The sequence below is a fragment of the Eriocheir sinensis genome, chromosome 69, assembly GCF_024679095.1.
Source record: "Eriocheir sinensis breed Jianghai 21 chromosome 69, ASM2467909v1, whole genome shotgun sequence".
Lineage (NCBI taxonomy): Eukaryota > Metazoa > Arthropoda > Malacostraca > Decapoda > Varunidae > Eriocheir > Eriocheir sinensis.
In genome coordinates, this window is record NC_066577.1 from 2,737,569 (window position 1) to 2,758,891 (window position 21,323).

A 21,323-nucleotide genomic window follows, 5' to 3' on the forward strand; every position below is an offset into this window, starting at 1 on the left:
CTAGCCACCGACCCTGTCTTGGCCTCAGGTGAGTAGAACAGATAGACAGGCAGACAGGTAAACAGAGTGCATATACTTAGAGCTGCGTCATCGTGACCGCCCATCTTCCGCCCTTTCTTTGCAGACAAACAGGTCCACAGGTGCAAATATTTCGATTTTTATAAATTACACCTCTTCAAATTTTCTATGATAGTGAACCTTAGCTCCCTTCGCAAGTCATCATTTCCTGGTCCATTGGGGGAGAAACACAAACAACAAAGAAGGTCCACCGGTACGGCAAAATATGAAAAATCGATCTATTCGGAATCACGACATTGTACAGGATAATCACTTTTTCGTCAACCGCTTGGGATACATGTATAGATTAAATCATGTAATAACGAGGTGCACAGATTGACGGAATAATACTAGGTAAAACAGAGTACAGGTGACAGAGGAAAGGATTAATGAAAAGGAATCAACACTCACTATATCCACCGGTTTGCCGCGGTTGTTCTTGCTTGCGTCCGTTTCTTTCTTTCATCTCTAAAAGCAGGAAAGTAAATAATTAGTAGAGTTATAATTAAAAAAGGATATTAAATAATAATATGTCATCAAGATGTCGGTAGGAATGGAAAGCAGTAAAAGATCGTAGCCATGCCAGGGACTGCATGGAAAAAGCTGCAGTTACCATACACAACATAATTTGCATTAATATAAAAATTATGAGAACCGAAAAGACAGAAATACTCAGAGCTGCTGATTATTACACTCATAAGGCCTTTAAAACAGAAAGAGTAGTCAGTGGGAATCGTTACCGAGCTGAACATAAGATAAGAGATTAAAATATTTCAAACTTAACGTCTAATGACGATGAAGTGGAAAAGTTTTTGAGTATGTGGAAGTAGCCTTGGAAGAGCATAGAGCCTCCAACAGGAAGCACTTCATCTGCCGAGTTTTATCATTACGACTCTCTTATAAGTGCCTTAATTATCCACATCTTCTTTATAAATTATAGTGACGAAAATAGGGAAGGGTCTGAACATGCTTTGCCAATTAGTTTAAAAGTTATTCCCGAAAAATGATATACCACGGCGTCTGACACCCAGAGTAGTGCTTTTGTGTGTGTGTGTGTGTGTGTGTGTGTGTGTGTGTGTGTGTGTGTGTGTGTGTGTGTGTGTGTGTGTGTGCTCTAGGTACATTTCCGAAATTCTGACGGTACCTAGAGCACAAAAAAGTATCAACATCAATTTAAATTTCTTTTGACTCTTTAGTCACAACATGGCGTCTGATATGAAGTGGGCCACTCTCCTATTCTATAGCCCTGATAGCAATGAAAGAACATAAAACTCAGTTTCCGATAGTACCAGAAGACTTAAACGCCGAAGTAGAGAGAAAAAAGACTACTGAAATAGCGATTAACTAACATAACCACCTCCACTATCTGTCTCCTTTGGGCCTGCTCAAGCTCTCTGGGTGCAACATCTACGGCCGCATGTACGTGGTCAAGGACAAGTTCGGAGCTGTCTGGCAAGTGCTGAAGTGCCGCTGTACCCCCGTCGGCGTCCAGTGTCTGCCTATTTGTTAAGACTTCGCCCACGCCGCCACGCCCGCCGCCACCACCAACACCACCACCTGCTCTGCTTTCCTCCACCACCACTGTAACCACCCACACGTGACTAGGCGATAATGGGTTATTCGTCAACTCGCCCGTCAGGATTTTACATCTAGGACTGCTTTCGTTTCTAGGCTACACTGTGGCTATACGATCATTATTTTACCATTCCTGTCGCTTTTTTTAAAGGATTTACAGATTGAAACAAAGGGCATTAAGCTGTAGCTTTAGAAATTCATGTATCCTATTACAATAAAAAAAAACAGTAATGATGCAATAACAACAATAATATAATCATCTATTATCTAAAATATCTAACGTTACTTAATAACTGCGCGTAAGTTTACTTAGATAACGGCAAATAATTTCATGAAATACACGTAGCCTGGAAATAACTAAACTACTACAATATCTGTGTATACTTGGATGAAATACATAAGCTTATGATAGACCTTTCTTTGTCCTGCTGTACGCACGGAAAGAAAAAAAAAAAAGCGACACCGGCTCATGGGATGACTTCATTAAAACCTAACCAGCGTCCCTCGAGTGTCCCCACCAAAGGTTATCAGGTGTGTTTGTGTTCGCAATTAAAGTCATCATACACCTCAATGGATCTTTTCATTTATTTTCGTGTGCACAATACCGGTGAGCAGCAGGCATCTTCAGTAGTGTGAGCAAGGAGGTTGGTAACTATACAAACATTTGTGTACATACGTAGAGGCTTACAGGTGGGATGTTAGATGTTCACAGCTATTAATGACCGGAAGCATTGTATTTAGAGTTTCATAAGTGTGTGTGTGTGTGTGTGTGTGTGTGTGTGTGTGTGTGAGAGAGAGAGAGAGAGAGAAGAGAGAGAGAGGTAGGCTATTATAAAGGGATGTTTTTTCTTCAGAGGCCTCGAGTGTCAGCGTGGTGGAGGGCGTGGCTGGGTGTCGCGTGAGGGAACCGCTATCTATACAAATATTAATACTTAAGTGTCACAGTCCATTACAAAACGAACTGTGAATTGTGTGTATTCGTATTAAATAAAGGTTTTTATTAAATAAAAATGTTTTCCTGACCCATTATATATATATATATATATATATATATATATATATATATATATATATATATATATATATATATATATATATATATATATATATATATATATATATATAATCAATGGAATTATTTATCAGGCCTGAGAGGTCTGTTTCAGACATCAGCTATTCTTTTTTTTTGGGGGGAGGTAAGATGCCTTTTCACATGGCGATAGTTGCTATCACCGAAGACAACAAAGAAAACGCTAGATCAAATCTATCTCAGTATTGCTGTGAAACCCTGCTGTCACTAATGACAGAACAGAGCAAACATAGCACCCCTGGAGTCAGTGGATCTAGGGCTCCTGACACGTGGAAAATGAATGAAACCACTTACTGCATCAATCACAGCCTGCTGCATCCAAACCTTTTATGCTGCAGCACCACACAACTCAACTGTCCTGCCTGATGGTTGTTTTACATCAGGCGCCACGTTCAGATCAGCCGCCTGGCAGCCACCCGCCACGGCCAGGCAGCACCCTGACCTGACCAGGACTGTGGAACCAATGCAGGCACTGCCAGTCTGCAGGAATGATGTCAGCAGGCCCAAAGGTCATCAAAGCTCGTCCAAATATTACAATCTTAGTGACCTGTTCCCCGTGGAGCTGGTGAGTGTTAGCACACACCAGCATTGCATTACCATAATTTCAATGACTCCCTAAGTGTCAAGCTGTGTTCAGCTCACTCCCGAGATACTTACTCATGGACTCCTCGTCTATGGATATCAGGTTATTCAGTCACTCCAAAAAATGTCGTAACTTATGCCACATGCGTGCGCGGCCACTAGACTGTCAGTGTCAGTGTCAGCCAATGAGACTCCTTGGTGTCAACACCTCGTCTCGGCTGCTCGGCTTCACGTGTTCATCTCCCTTTGCAACGGGACCCAACCAAGGAACATCAGCAGGTAACCGCTATCAGAACCTACCACAGGGTACAGAGAGGTGTGGCATGGACCGTAGACTTCATATATGTATCGTGCAGCGCTTTGATGAGGTAAGACTTTAAAATCATGTAAGAGTATAAAGTAAATGGTTTATTGCCATCCGAGTTCAGAGACTCATCCAACTGCTTCCATACGACAATAATCAATATTATTTCAGATATTTATAAGACATTGATGAATCTACAAGGAAGTAGGAAACCACTTACCACCGCTTGGCGTGGCATCCTTTCTAGTAGCACAACCACTCTATTGTTGACAGCTTCACCTCAAAATGTATATACAGTAACTTTTGGCCCGCTCCTAGAGTTTCCTTTACATCTCAGAAAGTACTGCACCTAAGGCATGGTCCATCACAAGTGATGGAAAATAAAATAATAAAAAAAAACAATGTCTCATGAACACAATTTTGAAAGAATTAGTTAGAGGGGGAATATATGAGCCAGGCATCAGGCCATATTGCAGATAGAGGTTATGTAAAGGGAAAAAGCAGGGTAATGTATTAAAGTCACTGTAATGTATGGGAGGTTGTGACAGTATCTTGGGGTAAACACCTCTTGGTTACATATATGGCCTAAGCAGTAGGAGACAGATTTCATCAAAGGTGGGTAAGTGTTATCTCTGTAAGGTGTAGTGATTCTGTGAAAACTCAGCAGAATGCATGGGTATGGAGGAATGATGGAGTTCAAGGAAATAGGTGCTGAATATCATCCCTATTGCCCAGAAGGAAGCAAGGTAAATGAAAAAGACATAGCGGTGTATGGAAAGATGGAGCAGTACCAAGTAGGTACTAGGGTGAGAGATATATGAACAGTTAAGAAATTAAGTACAAAGTTTGAAGGAAGGTAATTAGGGATTGGTTTGGGTTATTGGGTAAGGAAAGTTTCTTGTAGGCACATATCTTGAGTTTCATAATGAGAAATAAGGTAAAGATCATGTCAGTGGGAGAGAAATCCTCACATACTCCACAAGGGGGTAAAAGACAGATGAAGGAAAGAGGAAAGGGGAGGGGTGGCAGGACCAGTAGTAGACTAGAGTGAAAAGAAGTTAGCAGGGAGGTAAGCTAGGCATTGGGTTAAGTGTTCCAATCAAGACAATTAGCTTTTGTCAGGCTTCTCTTAGTCAGGCCAATGTTTGAAGCAGAATGCAGCAACTTCTGATTCAAAGTGGCAGGTAGGACAGTCTTGGCAAAAGACATCATGTCCCTCAGTGGAGCTGAGAGCCAGGGACTGATTTATCAAAGGGCTGTCCTCAAGGCCTCTGTAGTAGTGGGAATTCTTTTTTATCAGCTATGGGGAGCCTTTCAGAAAGGAGGGTGACCCAATGGAAGAAATGGGTACACCATATCTGTGGCATCCTCAGGCAATTGATAAACACATGGTTAACTTCATCTTATGTCTTAGAAAAAGAAAAGGGAGGATAGTCTGAGGGAGAAAAGATAGATGAAGTGAGGGAAAAATCATATGAAGTGAAAGCTGAAGCAAAATTTGTTGGATCAGGGCAAGCAGTCCAAGAGTGAAATATATATATATATATATATATATATATATATATATATATATATATATATATATATATATATATATATATATATATATATATATATATATATATATATATATATATATATATATATATATATATATATATATATATATATATATATATATATATATATATATAAAAGTGAGGGCATTGAGAGTTTTGATATACACTTTCCCTGACATGAGTTCCCTCCCACTCTACATACATTATAACACACATAAAAATACTTAGCTAGGCTAGTAATGCTTATAAAACCTTGGATTAGTATATTTACATAATTCTGTATACAGTTTGTGTATAAAGTCATTTAATCAAAGGTGATACATGCAGCTTTACTTATAAATAAGCGAGTCAGTGCACTGGTCTACAAAGTCCTGTTAGCTTCATCGTGTGCAGGAAACACAGGCGAATATCCAACAATATTTACTTTGATATATACATTGCAATGGTTCAAGAGCTATCTTTATGAATTGTGCCTTTGGCTAACTTTGATACAATCTTTTAACAAATTATATAAAATAACATGTAATGAGGAGTATGAAGAAAAGATTTGGACTCTTGAAAACCTGTATTTTTAAAGTTAACAAACTCAACAAGTAATGTTCTTTCCTATTAACAATAGAAGCCATTTGTTTATATCCACGAAAAATCTAAAGTAGTACGCGCGTTGGAGTGCGTGGGTGGTGGCAGAGTTTCTGTAGCTGCTTCAGCGGCAGGGGCGTGTCATCCCAACGCACCACAACACTAACCAAACTGTGAGGTTGCTCTTCCCGTTTCCTGAACAAGATGGGAGTTCCATGTTTGCGCTCCACACTCCACAAACAACCCACGGACCCACACACACACACACACATCAGATAATGGACAAAGAGAAGAAGTACAAAGGCCTTTTTTTTATCAAAGTTCACTGATCTTACACTTCCTCAGTCCAAAATTAGTTGACAAACAAAATATTAAAGTAGTGTCGTGGCTGACATATCAAGAGGCGAGCATCACAAAATGACTGAAGATTTACAGAAGGTTTTATCTTGGTTACCTCTACCAGTTTACAGTAACATTTATTGGATTTAACATTTCAGTATTTAGAAAATCTTTCATTTCCTCTACAGAAATGAATGAAATAACTATTTGCTATTGACTACAATTTGTTATGTGTAATGGTTTGGTGAACAGCCCAGAGAACTGACTTAAAACTAATGCATATTTACATCTAAGAACAGGATGGGAGGCGGACCACTTTTTGAACACCAAGTCAACCAGGAACAGAGTTGTGATGGTGGAGGGTAGTGGTGATAGAAGACCAGGGGAATGAGGACAGGACAAGGCAGAGCAGGTGATGGGTTGTCGGAGGACATGGCATGCTGGCAGCTAGGCTGGCAACACATCCGTGGAGTTAGGTGAGGGCCCCTACAGATCTTTACTACAAAACCGTAGTCAAAGCTCTTAGTATGCCCTAGGTCTGACAAGCTGGTGCTCCAGGGATGTGACAAATTGTAAGAGCTGACTCCTGGGGCAAACTGTATCTGCTGCAGGCCTCTGGAGTGCTCCTCACATGGGCACAACAATAAGGTTGGTTCCATTGGCTAGCCAACATTGTAACAGGTGATAAGGTTGGAAACAACCATGCACCAGTTTATTTGTAATATCATAATTACATAACATGACAATTACCTTTAGTGATTGAATTATTGACAAGCATCATTTCTATTATATATACTTCAAAACAACTATTGCTCCATAAAATTACCCCATGATGTTAGGATTATTAGTATTAAATGCAAAGATGTCTAATAAAATCAAGACATCAGTGGTGGTTGTGTGACGTGAAGTCGGGCTTGTAGCAAGGCTAGCTTTACCACACAACTTGTATGCAACAACATGATCATACCACTTAAGCTAAGAGGTGCCGTCAGTCATACAACCTAAGACTCACCTTTCATACACAGCAAATGGACAAAACAATACTGCCAAACATAAACAAAACAGAGATGTATAGACTCTAGCATCAGGAACAGCCAACATGGTTTTAGAAACAAGAACCAAGAACATTCATGAATATACAATTTTCCACAACTTCCTTAGAGATTTAAAACATCCTTTGACTACAGGTATAATGTAATTTGTCCTTAGTAATGTTCAACAGATCTAACCTCTGGCAAAACCCTTTACCATATCTATAATTGTAGACTATGCAATAACAACCCTTACGATACAATACACAAGTCTATTAACAGTAGGACAAAATGAAACAAGATGCGCGTCACACTGTCAGTTAGTCATTGGCATACACCAGTGAGTGTGTCTGTGCACCAGGTACGGCCATAAGGTGGGACACGGGTGGGCGTGCCCTTCACAGGTGTGTACTCAGGGTGGTATTTGCAGGTGAGCAAAATGCCCCCGGAAGACAAAATAGTGTGGGAGCATAAGCAGTCCACCACTCAGTGAATCTGCAGAGACCCACAGCTGTTCCTCCACATATGGGCTGTCTTTCAATGCCCGTTCCGTTTGGAGTCACCCTGATTGTGGCAGTCAGTCAATTTTAGCCTGGCGGAGCCCAGCACCCAGTTACCACACCACCGCGGTGCCCACTGGCTGCTGTGGTGGTGGTCTAGGGCTCGTATTGTTGCTGCTGCTGCTGTTGCTGCTGATCACACTACTGCTGTTGCCAGTGCTGCTGGAGGTGCAGTTGGCCCTGAGAAAGTGGCATGAGGGCCTAAAACAGGAGTCTACACAGCTGTCTCCGTGTGACTGTGTGAGGACAAGCGTTCCACATCTATCTCGGGCACTTGGAGTTCTTGAGGTCCGGACACAGGTCAGCCTCCAGCGATGACCCCTGAGACAGCCTCTTGCTCAGGGGCGACTGCTTCTTCAGCACCGCCCGCCAGATTAGGGTTGGAAGGCCGAGCATCAAGCCCCTGTCGGAACGCATTAACTACTCGAATCTGTGGGGAGAGCCCATACAAACAATTTTAGTTGGGGAAGATGTTGAAGTATGTATGCCTTGGACACAACTAAACCACATAGTACAAAACACCAAACAAGGAGAAACACTAGCTACACTGGTCCAAGACATTTTAACACTCAATAGGAATGAGCAATGGGAATAAAACAAGTATAATTTTTTTACTTTCACTGAAACATGAGACATAATTGGCAAAGTGTTTTTTAAAGACGAGAGCTTAAAATTGACTGTGAGGGTTACTGTGAGAGCTGTTGACAAGTGAGAAGGTAAGGAGTGTGCCTTGCTGCCAACCATGGAACATAACAAAGTCAGCAGTGAGCAGCAGGAGCGAAGCTCACCCACTTTCCACACACAAGCAGAAAGTCATGCTCATTGCAAAGATCCCATGCCAAACTTGAACCGTGTACACTGCATCTTCATTATAGCTGGCTTAAACAGCCTGTTAGGTGCCAATACAGAGAAGAGAGTTATGATGGTTAGTAAATAAGTAACAAGTTAGAAAACAGAGGTTAAAACCATTCACAAAGTGGTTAACATGAAAATAAAAAATAGGATGACAATAAAAGATCGTGCACTTTACAAATACTTGAGAGTGTTGCTGGCTGCCATAGGATCTACAGTAACGGAGCTGAAAAGCTCTGATGCCGGTGGACACACACTTCACACATCAAGACAAAGAGTTGGCGGCCAGAGAACGTGGGCACTGCATGTTGGCTGGAGGCTGTCCATAGTGCGCGACTCATGCGGTCATCTGCTCCCTGACTAAGACCCACTACCGCCTCAATGCTGTTTATCAGTCCTGTTTCGGTCTCTTGATTTTTTTTTTTTGGTAATTTGTGGTTCATCATTGAGAAGTTATGATCTGAGAGTTGTAAAGTCAGTTATGGAAAAGATAAGTCCACATTAGCCCAGCAATGATGGCGGGAGGTAGCCATTCAGGGCCTGTGCCATCAGTGGTGCACCAGACTGTTAGCTCAAACAAAGAGTGGGTAGTGAGGCAGCAGCTGCACTGCCCACACCCAAAGTCCGTCCAGTCACAACATGAGGGTGGGAGGGTTTGGGAAGGATAGGAACACAACAACACGCTGCAGGGGCGGCTCCTGCAGTGGCGAATGACTTGCACACACAGATCATGCAACCTCCATGCCTGTCATTCACAGACATCTTACTTGAAAACAGGTATGATACAAAATGACACAAATGCCAGTTATTACACATCATCACATGTATGCCAGCTGGCACAAGTCAAGAAATAACAACCAAAAACAAAACCAGTAAAAAACCACATTACGACAGGTATTTTCTGTTCGTTATCACAAAATAACACTCAACATAGGCAAAACAGTCTATCTAGTAGTGCCATCTAGATCACTTAGGTCTCTGTCACAAGTCGCTCAGTGTCATGCAGGAAACAGTTTAAGGAAGTAATAAATATAAGGCTGGATTAAAGCAAAATCAACAAACTGAAATCAACTCCACAAATCAAACACAATTTAGGTCTCTTACACAATCTCTTACAATTTCTATTGATACTGAAGTATATATAATATGTAAAGAGAGAGACATGCATTTCTTTGGTCATTTAATTTAGGAGGACAAGTTTATTATTAAGAAAAAGTTAGTAAAGGATTTATCTTTAGCTTAAAAGTTAGGAATAGGACAGTGTAACTTGTTCTGTGTAAGAGACAGCTGGAGGCAGCATAGGATGGTTTTGTTATCAACAATGATTAACCTTTAGTAAAATACACTGACTGAACCAACCTACAGCTTCCATGAAAGTAAAGAAGCAAACAGCACAGACCAAGGGCAGAGAACTGAGGGGAAGTGAGCGGCGATCACATAAGTCCAAAATATGAGTCTAAGAAGAGACAAGAGAGAGGGTGTAGCTTACAGCCTGGTCTGTGGAGGTCTTGCTATCTGATGCAGGTATCAGCCGCTCCTGCAACGTGCCTCCAATGACCTGAACCATGAGAATAATAACAGTGGTGAGGGCAGTAGCTACAGTGGTAAGTTAGAGCTGGCCAGGGATGTATTATACAGCAAGGTGAACAGAAGATAAGGACACGATGCATCACACGGTCATCAACACCATGGGCGCCCACAGCCTGGTTACTGGTGGCTGCTGTCACCTCATTGCCCACAGATACGTGCCCTTGTCTTCTCCACACCTCATCCAAGGCACACAGCCTTTCGGCCGAGTGGTGTATGTACACTGTGTGGTGTGCAGGGATAGTGGAGCAGCAGTAGTGGAATAGAGGCTACAGACAGCACACGGGTGTCCACCTACCGGGACTCGCCTAGACATTACAGGGGCACGCGGGGATTAATACGCTTACACTCAGGACACCAACTCACGATCTGTGTGGCTCCGGGACCGTTGAAGAAGAAACACATCTTCATGCACAGAGAGCACAACTTGACTAAAAATAATAATGATGGAAACCCAATGGACAACTACCGCTGCAAGAGTCACTACTGTGGGTACACTACGAGAACTGATTATGCAGGTGAATACTGTAAATAGGCCTGCTCTAATAGCCACTAATTGTTGAGGACCGTAGATTTGGGCTAATGCTGCGGGTGAGGTGTCTAGCACGGTGGCTTACTCACTGAGAGCAGCTCAGGTACAAGGGGCTGAGAGAAAGATGCTCGGGTTCATACCTCACCCCCATCATGTGTTTCTCCTTCCTGATCCTCCTACCAGGGAAAATAACAGAATGACACGCTCAACACCATGATCTTCTAAAAGTTAACGAATGTCAGTTTTAAGTCAAAGCCTAAATAAACAATTCCCTGGAGCTGGAAAATAAAATATGAAGCCTGTAATAGCAGTTCAATGAGGAGCTGCTAATATAATGCATCTCTCTGGATGATGAGGAGGAGCCAGGCCAATAATAAGGTTGGCTAGTGTTAAACAGCTGCCAACATCACACTGGCTGCTAGATCAGGGGTGAGGTCCTGGGTCCAGCCTCAAGGAGCTTAACATCAAACTCCAGTATTATTAAGGAGGTCTCGGCCCCCTCTTGCATCTGCGGTCCACCCTAACTCTGATGTCCAGGAGCCAGTCAAGCCTATTTCTGTGTGAGCAGCGACCCAAACCCACCAATAAGAAACTCAACATTAAAGAAAATAAAGGTAACTGATACAAATGAGGATGGGGAAGAGGATGTGTGGGACTGGACAGGCTGGGAAGAAAGATGCACTCATACAGACAGGGAGAACTCAAGGCTAAGGATTCATTTACCACCAGGGCAAGCTTCCTTTATGGTCTCCAAGTTTTGGTTTCTTATTTTTATACACTTTCCATTGTATTTAATGTTAAGTTATTATTATTATTTTTTCCAAAGCTGGAGAAACATTTCACTATTTGGCACTCTCCATAACCACATTTGCAAATTTCACATAAAGAAATAAATGCACAACACAAAACACAACATGCAGTGCAAATCACGTCTCCTCTAGCTGCGCTTTAGAAATGAACAATACACAAGATGTGTGTTAGTTACCCTGGCATACGCTAGACTAGTGACAGCTGAGGCGGAGTTGTTAGTGAAGTGCACGTGAGATATTGTCTCAGTCTGTTGTAGCAAGAGTCCATGAGGGAGCCAGGCTGGCCTGCAGACCACCCACCACCACAACCCTTTTACGCTGTTCCAATCATCAGCGGGAAGTAAGCGGAGAGGCAAGACCACAACACTCAGCCTCACAGGGCACAAGGCAAGAGGGAGTAGTGAGAGGCAACAGAGTGCTCAGTCCCCAGCACACCCAACACTCCACCCACCAGAAAAGCAGCCCAGCCCGCACTGACCGCCACCCCACCACGACGGGCCAGTCAGGGGCAGGGCAGAGGCGCAGGAAAAGCGAGGAGGAAGAGGAGATGGATAGGAGAACTACGACTACTGCTAATGCTACTGCTGCTACTTCTACTACCACTACTACTGAAATACTGTGGATGGCAGCAACAAAAACAAATATACCACAAAAATGTCCAAGGCAAAAAAACATGGTTTGCAGAAGCAAGGTTATAAAGCAATTAAAAACTAAATGGAGTGGTATTGGATAAGCATATGGTATTAATAAATAATAAGATTAAACAACAGCAATAATAATAATAATAATAATAATAATAATAATATAATAATAATAATAATAATAATAATAATGATAGTGATAATGATAATAATGATGATAATAATAATAATAATAATAATAATAATAATAATAATAATAATAATAATAATAATAATAATAATAATAATAATAATAATAATGCAAAACATGAGTAAAACAATAGCAATAATGGTTAAGCATGGTTATGAGTGTGTGGTAGGATGTGACACTGGTACTGTGGCAAGAGAGGGCGAGGGCAAGACTGAGAATTAGCTATCTGACGCCACAGGACTGGTCGGGTCTAATACAGGAAGACTATGGAAAGATGGATAAGTCTGCTTGTTACTGGCTAGCACCCCATCAAAATTTGAAAAGTTGATAAATGGCAAAGAAAGGACCACAATCAGTCTTGAGGAGGGGGTCAGATGCTAGTCTCATGAACCAAATTAAATATCTCTGACGGTGAAGACTTGGGGGGGGGTTGCAGTGTGCTGGAGTGTGCTGCCATGTTAGAGTGGAAGTTTGAGCCATTATTGTGTTAAAGTGGTGCGGGAGAGAGGTTGGAGCGGAGAGGAGGGGGCTGTGCCAGCAAGGTGGTGGTGGTGGTGGTGGCAGCACTTAGTACTTTGTGTGTTGGCGTGGGTGTGGGGTCGGTGTTGCCCCAGCTGCTGGGTTGCTGCTGCTGCAGGCCCGCCTTGGGGGCTGCCAGGGGGTACCAGGGGGGCGTTCTCGGCAGTGGTGGGTGATGACTCCTCGATGGGCGTTACGAGGCGCACTGCAGTGTTGCACGACCCGCACCGCTTGCCACTATTGGGACTTGGGCTTTTCATGGAGTCCTCATCTATGTAAGTGATGTCTGACAAGGGCCGGTTGCCCTGCTGACTGCGCGAGTTGCGCATACTATGCAAGCTGTGTAAACTATGGCATGACCGCCGTTCCTCCAAGTCTTCCAGGGTGGACTTGAATGCTCGTATTACTCTCAACTGCAAACGGGACGGGACATCCAATCAAACCCCCACAATAATGTAAACAGTACATCAACATCTCATCATGAACATGTTAGTAGCAACACATAAAAATTAAAAAAATAAAACTCACCAGACAAATCACTGGTAACACAGTGCTATAAACAAACTAAAAAGGAACTAAGACTGGCTAGTCATATCCACATGATAATTAATAATCATAAGTTATAATGAAAGGAGACTGAGGCTGAAGGTGAAGGCTGTTGAAGACTGGGTGAGGATGGTGTGACGCAGCCATGTGTGACGGAGGCCTGGCGAGGCGACCTAGAAACATGCAAGCTGCGAGCACAGCAGTGGCAGCCAGGGCACAACAAACTAGGCACTGGGCCATGGCAGTGTTGAGGCTGCTCGCCCGTCAGGATCATTGGAAACTGTCTATGCAGCACAAAGAAACAAACATACTAGCCTCTTGTTCTAGCCACAGTCTACACACTCCATCTCTTAGCACAGGTCACAACGTTAGCTGGGGTTTAGTTCAAGGATTCCACTCAAGGTTGGGGTAACACTGGGAAAAATTTTGAACACAGGTGTTTGGGTTCAGGTAGGGGCAACAGCATTACGACATCTGTGAGACAACAACAGCTGCACAGCTACATGACTACAGTTACCAACCTGTTACAAAACCCTGGGTGTCGGTCACAGGAGGAGCAAAACAAAGTTACTGTTAAATCAAAAATAAAAGTTAGTAGAGGCTGGGGATGGCAGAGAATAAGACAAGATTTCACAAAGTCAAGTGTCTATAAGTGCAGCAGAGAATTAATAGTAGGGAACCTAAATTCTAATATAAAATACACTAATTTAATAATTACAATATTGCAAAAACTATTTTACTTTTGAAAGATAAGATAGTATAGAACACTGGGGTCAGCCTTTTAGGTTACTGGTATATCCTTAATGAAGGGCAGGATTTTGACTATGAAAAGTGAAGAGGCTGGAGTGGTTCTTGCAGATACAGAGTGAGCCTACATAGTAGTGTGGCATAGAGATTTCAGCAGGTGGCCAGTAGAGTGGTCAGTAGACATTACAGGAGGGGACCAGCTGCCACTACTTGCACGCACTTGCCCTGGAGGACACAACATATGGCACACACCTTGTTTCAAGAACAAGGGCAGCGAGGATATTGCTTGTTAGCACAGCTGCTACCTGATTCTGCTGAGCTACAGGAGTGAAAACACCTATGACTATTAGGCATGCACTATTGCATGCCCAGCAGTGAAAAGAAATAAATCATGCATATTTAAACTGAAAAACTCTATCATAAAATAAAAGTTATAATGTAAAAGTAAAGGAACCAAAAGAAAGACTGAACCTAGGCTGGTCTTCATGCACTGGGGAGTGCCAAGTCTTGCGGAAACCGACACCATGCTGCCGGGCGCGCCTCTCTTAATTCCTTTAAGGTCATAGGAACGATAAGGAGTGGGGCTAGTGGCTTGAGGCAGAGTTGACTGGGCCAGCGCGAATTTCCCAACCCTTCGATAATTGCATTGGTATCACTGCTGCCAAATGCCAAAAAATATTTTTTTCCTTTCGGGAAGCGGCAAACTCCACAAAACTGCCTTACACAGCACTGGCTGGCCTAGGTCCCATTAGGTTTGGTGTAACTTGTACAGACTGGAGTGATAAAGACAGAAAGATAGAGAAAACAATTTGGAGAGCCACAAACAAAGCTGCAAGACCGATCTACTCAAACTCACAAGTCCAATGGCATAATATATATTTTTTGAACCAAATAAACCTGTAAATGATAGGGAAAACATGATGAAAGGAGGGAAGATATAAAAAAAATGTATCGGTACCATCAAATAATACCCTGAGTGGACCAATGAAACACACAAAAAATGAATAAAAACAGTACAGCGGTACAGAAAGCAATATTAGGTAAACACTCAAAAAACATGAGAATAAGACATGAGATTATGCAAACTTGAGGAAGAGCTGAAAATCAAAATAATAAAAGACAACACCCAGAAGTTACATTGGCTTCCCAAAATGATTAAAGGAAACAAATGCAGAAGTCACCATCCACTGACGGATGGGAACTTTGTGCCTCAGACCCCTGAAGCAGCACAAGGCAAAGCATCAATATGATTTAAGTTATACTTAACAAAATATCTGCAGAAAGACCACAGTCCATGTCAGACACCATGGGACTGTGGCCCTCACACTTGTGTCTTGTTGGAAGAAGCCAAATGCAACAAAAATTAGCCTCTGATAAAAAAATGGAAGCTAAGAAAGAAAAATAACAGGATGGTAGACTGAAATGAGACAACAAAAGACTGAACTGAGCTAGCTAATGAATTAGGGGGTTTTCTTACTCTTGAAAATTACATCACCTCTAGCTTTGCTATTGTAAATATGTCTGGCAAGAAGGTAAGCAAATACAAAGTCAAATTATGAAAATCTTCAGATCTAGGACCAATATATATTACATCCATTAAACTTCTAATATTCAAGCAGCACTGACATTGGCGGGTATGGGTACTGCATATAGTAGCAATCATGTTTGCAAGGAACAACCAAGTTCTAGCACTATGGTAATGATGCGCCAGGAGTGCATGGGTTGACCAGGGGTTCATGTGGGGAGGCAGGGGAAGCAGAGCCAGGAGGCAGGGAGATAATAAATAGTAATAAAAGATAATTACAAATCAAACTTAATGACAAACGTAAAGTGAAATATAGAAAACAAATCTGATAAATTAAAGTGAATGATGAAACGTATAGGCACATAAAATACTGTATTATGAAATGTGTGAGCCAAGTAGATCTTACAAATTGCAATAAAGAAAGGTTCAAAACACTGGTTTGAGGAGAACAAAGTGTTTACATGACATAACCAATTGCAGATTTGAATCAATGCACATGAAGATTGTGCTTCTACTTTTAATAAGTGACAAGTTTTAGCTTCAAGAACTTCAGTGATTTGGTCAAAATTTTGAAGGAAGGCACGTCGGCCCACAGGCCTCCAGAGGCTTAGAGGCTTGTGGCCGTTACCTCAAGGGAAAGGGATGAAGCGCGAGTGAATCAATTAATATAAAAAAGATCCTGGAGAGATCTCTTGTCAAGAAACCTCAATAAAAGATATGAAGAATGCTTGTGATAATGGTATGCTTGAGCATGGAAATACAATAAATGGCACAAAAAATACAGATAATAAAACTTGCCACATAATTAATGCACTTCTACTGCATTGAAAGAAAACAGGTTGATGATGGACATGGAATAGTTAACTGGCTGACTGACTGACTGGCTGGCTGGCAGACTACCTGGCTGGCACAAAACCTATCACTACAGTTGTCCTGCTGGGGTCACGCAGAGCTCAGTGTATGAAAGACACACACTTCAAGTTTCTCATTTTTCTTGATGTAGTCACACATGGTGCACAGCTGCATGATGAGAATGGACATAAGGGTATCATCTTATAACACATGTAAACATCACACTGGCCTTGATATGACATTTTCTATCATATGTTAACACTTTCTGCTCTCGACTAATACATGATGGAGCCTATCCAGGGTAACACACTATCCATGGATGATGTAACACGCAGGCAAGCACTTCAACAAGGCTACAGACATATGACTTATCACACAGGTACCCTGTAGAGAGTATAAATCTTTAAGTGTTCATGATTGTGTGTTTGTGAAAGAATTGTGTATAAATATATACATAATGAACTCCTCTGTCATTTAGAGACATTTCCTTCTCTTGCTGTATTTGTGATTTATTATTAGATAATAATATTCAAGGGTTAAATTGAATGCTCAGGGAAATGTTATTTTATGAAAGCACTTTAATCTCACAACACAGGAGTTTACACGTGTATATATTTATTGGGTTGAGTATTTTCTATCAGATGTATTATGAAAAAAATGACAAGGAAAGGAAGTCAAGACATTGTAACCTTCATAGTGGTTATCAGAAGAGCCCAATCAGATCCGGGAGGAAAAAAAGGAATCTGCAAAGATCAGATGCAATCAGGGAAATAAATCATCTATTGACTTTTAGTATCAAAAGTCCTCTGGTAACCATGCAATGTATCAATTAGTAAAAGTGTCAAAACCTGCAAGGAGAAAATCGTCACAATGCCTCCATTCCTCTGAAACTCAAAAATGTGCTGCAGCCTCAAGGAGCTCTTGGCTGGCACACTACAGCAGCAGCAAAACCACCAATTCCTACTAAAAACAAACTGAACACTCCTGAATCAGGAACACCCACACCAGGCCCTGTTAGGAGAAAATGCCACCAGCAGGGACAGAAAATGAACACTACACTCATCATCACTCGCGCACGCTGCTGGGTTGTCACGCTAAATAGAAAGGTTAGTCCAAGGGTGTCAAAAATGCATTCCATTGTGACAGAGAGCATAACTGTTAAAAGTTAAGACATTCATATATCTGTATGCTAACACAGTGTTCACTGCACTAATGGGTGTGACATAACTGAAATAAAGAGATCTCAAGTAAACAATATTTGTCACTTCGTAAAGGACTGTGACAACTATAGCTGAGCTAATGAAAAAATTACAATACATGGACACAAAAATATGTCTTACTTTTTTTGTGTGTGCATATATATATATATATATATATATATATATATATATATATATATATATATATATAGATATATATATATATATATATATATATATATTTATTTTCACACACACACACACACACGTATGTACTGTCACAGATGTACACAGTCTGAGTCCACTACCACGGGTACAACAAAAATCCTCAATATAATGTTTTCTATATTAGTTGTGTCTGTCACTAATTAAAAGCTCCACAGCTTCACTAGGCTCAAGCTCTCAATGCACTGTGCTAGATGCTGGGATTACCAACACTTACTCAGAAGCACAGATAGACAAACCACACCATGATATTTCCACTAAAATAAATGATTAAGCCAGATTCTGGTTGTTTCACCTTTAGGTGACTATGGACTATAATGTTACAACTTACATACACCACATTAGCATGGAAGGTAAAGGACTGCAATATCTTAAGGCTCATAATCAATAATTCATATTGCTCTTTTGTCACAAAATTAATGCTTTTGTTCTCCAATTAAGAAAAATCATGGCTTATGATTTAGTTTTATATGAGGGAGGTTTAATTTTTTTTGTAGTTTAACATTTCTTGCTTGCAGATGTTACACACACATGATGGTTCCATGTGGTTGTAAAAATGACAACTGGTGACCTAAGTGGTGATGGCCGGGTGGCGGCAGTGGTGGTGGTGGTGGTGGTGGGTGGTGGTGGTGGTGATGGTGGTGGTGATGGTGGTGATGGTTGTGTAGGGATTGAACTGTGACCTGAGTAGCCCCAGAGTCGTCTACTAATGCCATCCCTTCAGGGCCATGGCCGCCGGGAGGCTCAGGGTTGTGTACTCATTCATTCTACACTACAGACATATTTACAGAAGGTGTCTCTCACATTTTCACTTGCTCTTAGCCCTCTTAATTTATTTTTATAGTTTATACATTTAGTCATGCACTTGGCCACTTAGCAGCTGCTCACAGGCAAAATGCTGTTCAACAACAACAGAGAAGAGTGAGTTTAGGTCAATGTTATATTACATGTGGCATCTTGTGTAAATACATTAGTTTTCTTTAGTCTAAAAGAACACACAAGAAATCACTTACCACTTACTTTCAAATATCTGACATGCTAAACATCATCATGGCAATGGAAAGCACATGAAAATTTTGTTAATAAAATAAAAATTTAGTAATCTTTTCATTTGTCTTTGGACAGATAAAACTTCTGTTACTTGGGGTTTCAGAGCATTACTTACTTTCAATTTGTCAGAAAGCTGACAACTGACCTGCAGGGCTTGAACTAAACAAGGAGGGTGTGTGAGGGGGAGATGATCAGGTGCTGATCCATCTCAAGGGAGTGGGAGCAAAACAACATTACACCAAAGGGGTGGCTAGTGGGCTACAGCAACTGATTAGGGAGGGCTTGACTCTACACCTCAGGTCACAGTTCACCTCGAAGGAGCGTTGGAGAAAGAGATGGAGGAATAAAAAATGTGACACTCTGACCAGAACCCAGAAACATACCTGAGTCTGGAGCAGGTCAAGCCACGGATCCACAAATTTGACCCGTGCGCTTGCTGTCCTTGCCGTCCGAGTCGAGCTTGTCTTCAGTGGTAAGATCAGCAATTGGATCTGTCTGAGGCTCCCCAGAACCCCATCTGAAATGGCAGCAACAGTTTACTTCCACTGCATCGTGGTGATGACTGGCTCACTTCCTCCACCTGCCTGTCAGTCTTTGCGTGTTAATGCAGTCACATGGTGTTATCTAAACATCAGAAAAGCAAAGCTTCTAAAAGCTGATTTAAACAAGTCTTAAAGACAAGTTTAATTACATAGTTTTATAGTTTGAGCTTGCTCAGACAGTTACATACACATTTACCACATATGCATGTGGACAGTGCAGTGAAAATATATATACACACATTTTTTTACAAAGCAGTACATAAACAAACAGGCTGACACAGAGGAGACACAAATCAACAGATCTAATGCTCTAAGAGTTAAACATTGCATAAAAGATTTTGACATCTTTACCTGAAAAAAAAAGTAGTTAAATCTGTGCAAACATTTCTACTTTTTTAACTTACGAGAATATATCTTTGGGCAGCTTTTTGGTTGGTATGGAAGTGACAACCTGCCCCCAGAGGAGCACTCCACTCCCAAACAGGATGCACCAGAGCCAAAGTTCAAGAGAGAGAGCCTCAGTAGAAAATGCTCGCCCTCCAAACTGGACTATCACAACCTGTACAAGGGACGAGAAAGGTGTGAAGTATGTACAAGGTAATTGGGGTTATGATGCTGTTTTTACAATAAGAAGAAACCCTAAATTCTGTGTAAGAGTTAAAGAGTGGGAAGCAAAGATTTTGGGAATCCTAAGCTGATGTCAGTAGAACATGCTCATGGTGAGTGAGTGAGGTGGGACTTTGACTGACAGGGATGAGAGGTGCGACAACATAAGCCATTTAGTTCTCTGGATCTTATTACAGGGAGATGTTATATTGAGATGTGGTAACTATTATCATTATTACAATAAAGACAATAAGAGCTAATCTTAAGAGACTGGGATACTTGCCTGAGCTGCTAGTGTACTCAGCCAAATGCTGTAGAAAATGGGATTGCTAAAAAAGCCCTGGAAAACATTCCGCTGTCCATGAATTTTCCGTGCATTGATTTTAGTTGAAGAGAGTCATCATGACGAAGGTGTTGAAGATGATGGTAAAGTGCTGAGAGGGAGGGTCACGGATGGCTGCATAGCGCCCAGAGTCTATGTCTAACAATTTATCACCTGAAAATAGAAAACATATTTAGGTTTCCAATAGTATTCAAAAAGATTAAAGTTCAGGCAAAAAAAAATACTGCTACTAGATGAAACCGACATCCTACACTTCTGAGAATGTTTTGAAATCTTTGCTGCCTTGGAACATCACAATGACATACTTTTACTTTGGGACAGATGTGGCAAAGGAAGAGTTAATGGCCGTTATGACTTTCTGAAAACATGAACTAAAACCTTTACATTCAAACTCAGCTTACAATGTTGCTGCTAAAGCGGGAAAGGCATATATTAATAACAATAATAAATAAATAATAATGATAATGTCAAGAAAAAAATGCCTAATACTCACCATAAAATAACAAAAGGAATATGATCAAGATCATGTAGACCGCCTGGCCCAGGATGTTCTTCATCATGGTGCGGGAAATGAGTGGCTTGGTGCGGCCGGGTTTCCTCTGCAGGAGGTCTGGCGTGGGGGCCTCAGTTGCCAGGGCCAGTGACGCCAGGGTGTCCATGATGAGGTTCACCCACAACATTTGTACAGCCTAAAAAGATTCAGACCATGAGTATAATTTTGCCTACAATTGTAAAGGTTAAAAGATAAAGGTAAAGTCATATGCATCAGAGATATGGATGTGGAGGGTAGCACAGCAATCACACATACGTGCAGTGGAAATGTGCTGTATAAGAGGTGCAAGTGTTGTGTCAGGATGGGATGAAGATCCTATGGATGTTGAG

General features: G+C 41.4%; 1 pseudogene; it reads right to left on the bottom strand.

Moving 5' to 3' along the window:
• Positions 1-8,041: 8,041 nt before the first annotated feature.
• Positions 8,042-21,323, bottom strand: part of LOC126988374 (plasma membrane calcium-transporting ATPase 2-like) — a 79,026-nt pseudogene continuing 65,744 nt past the window's right edge.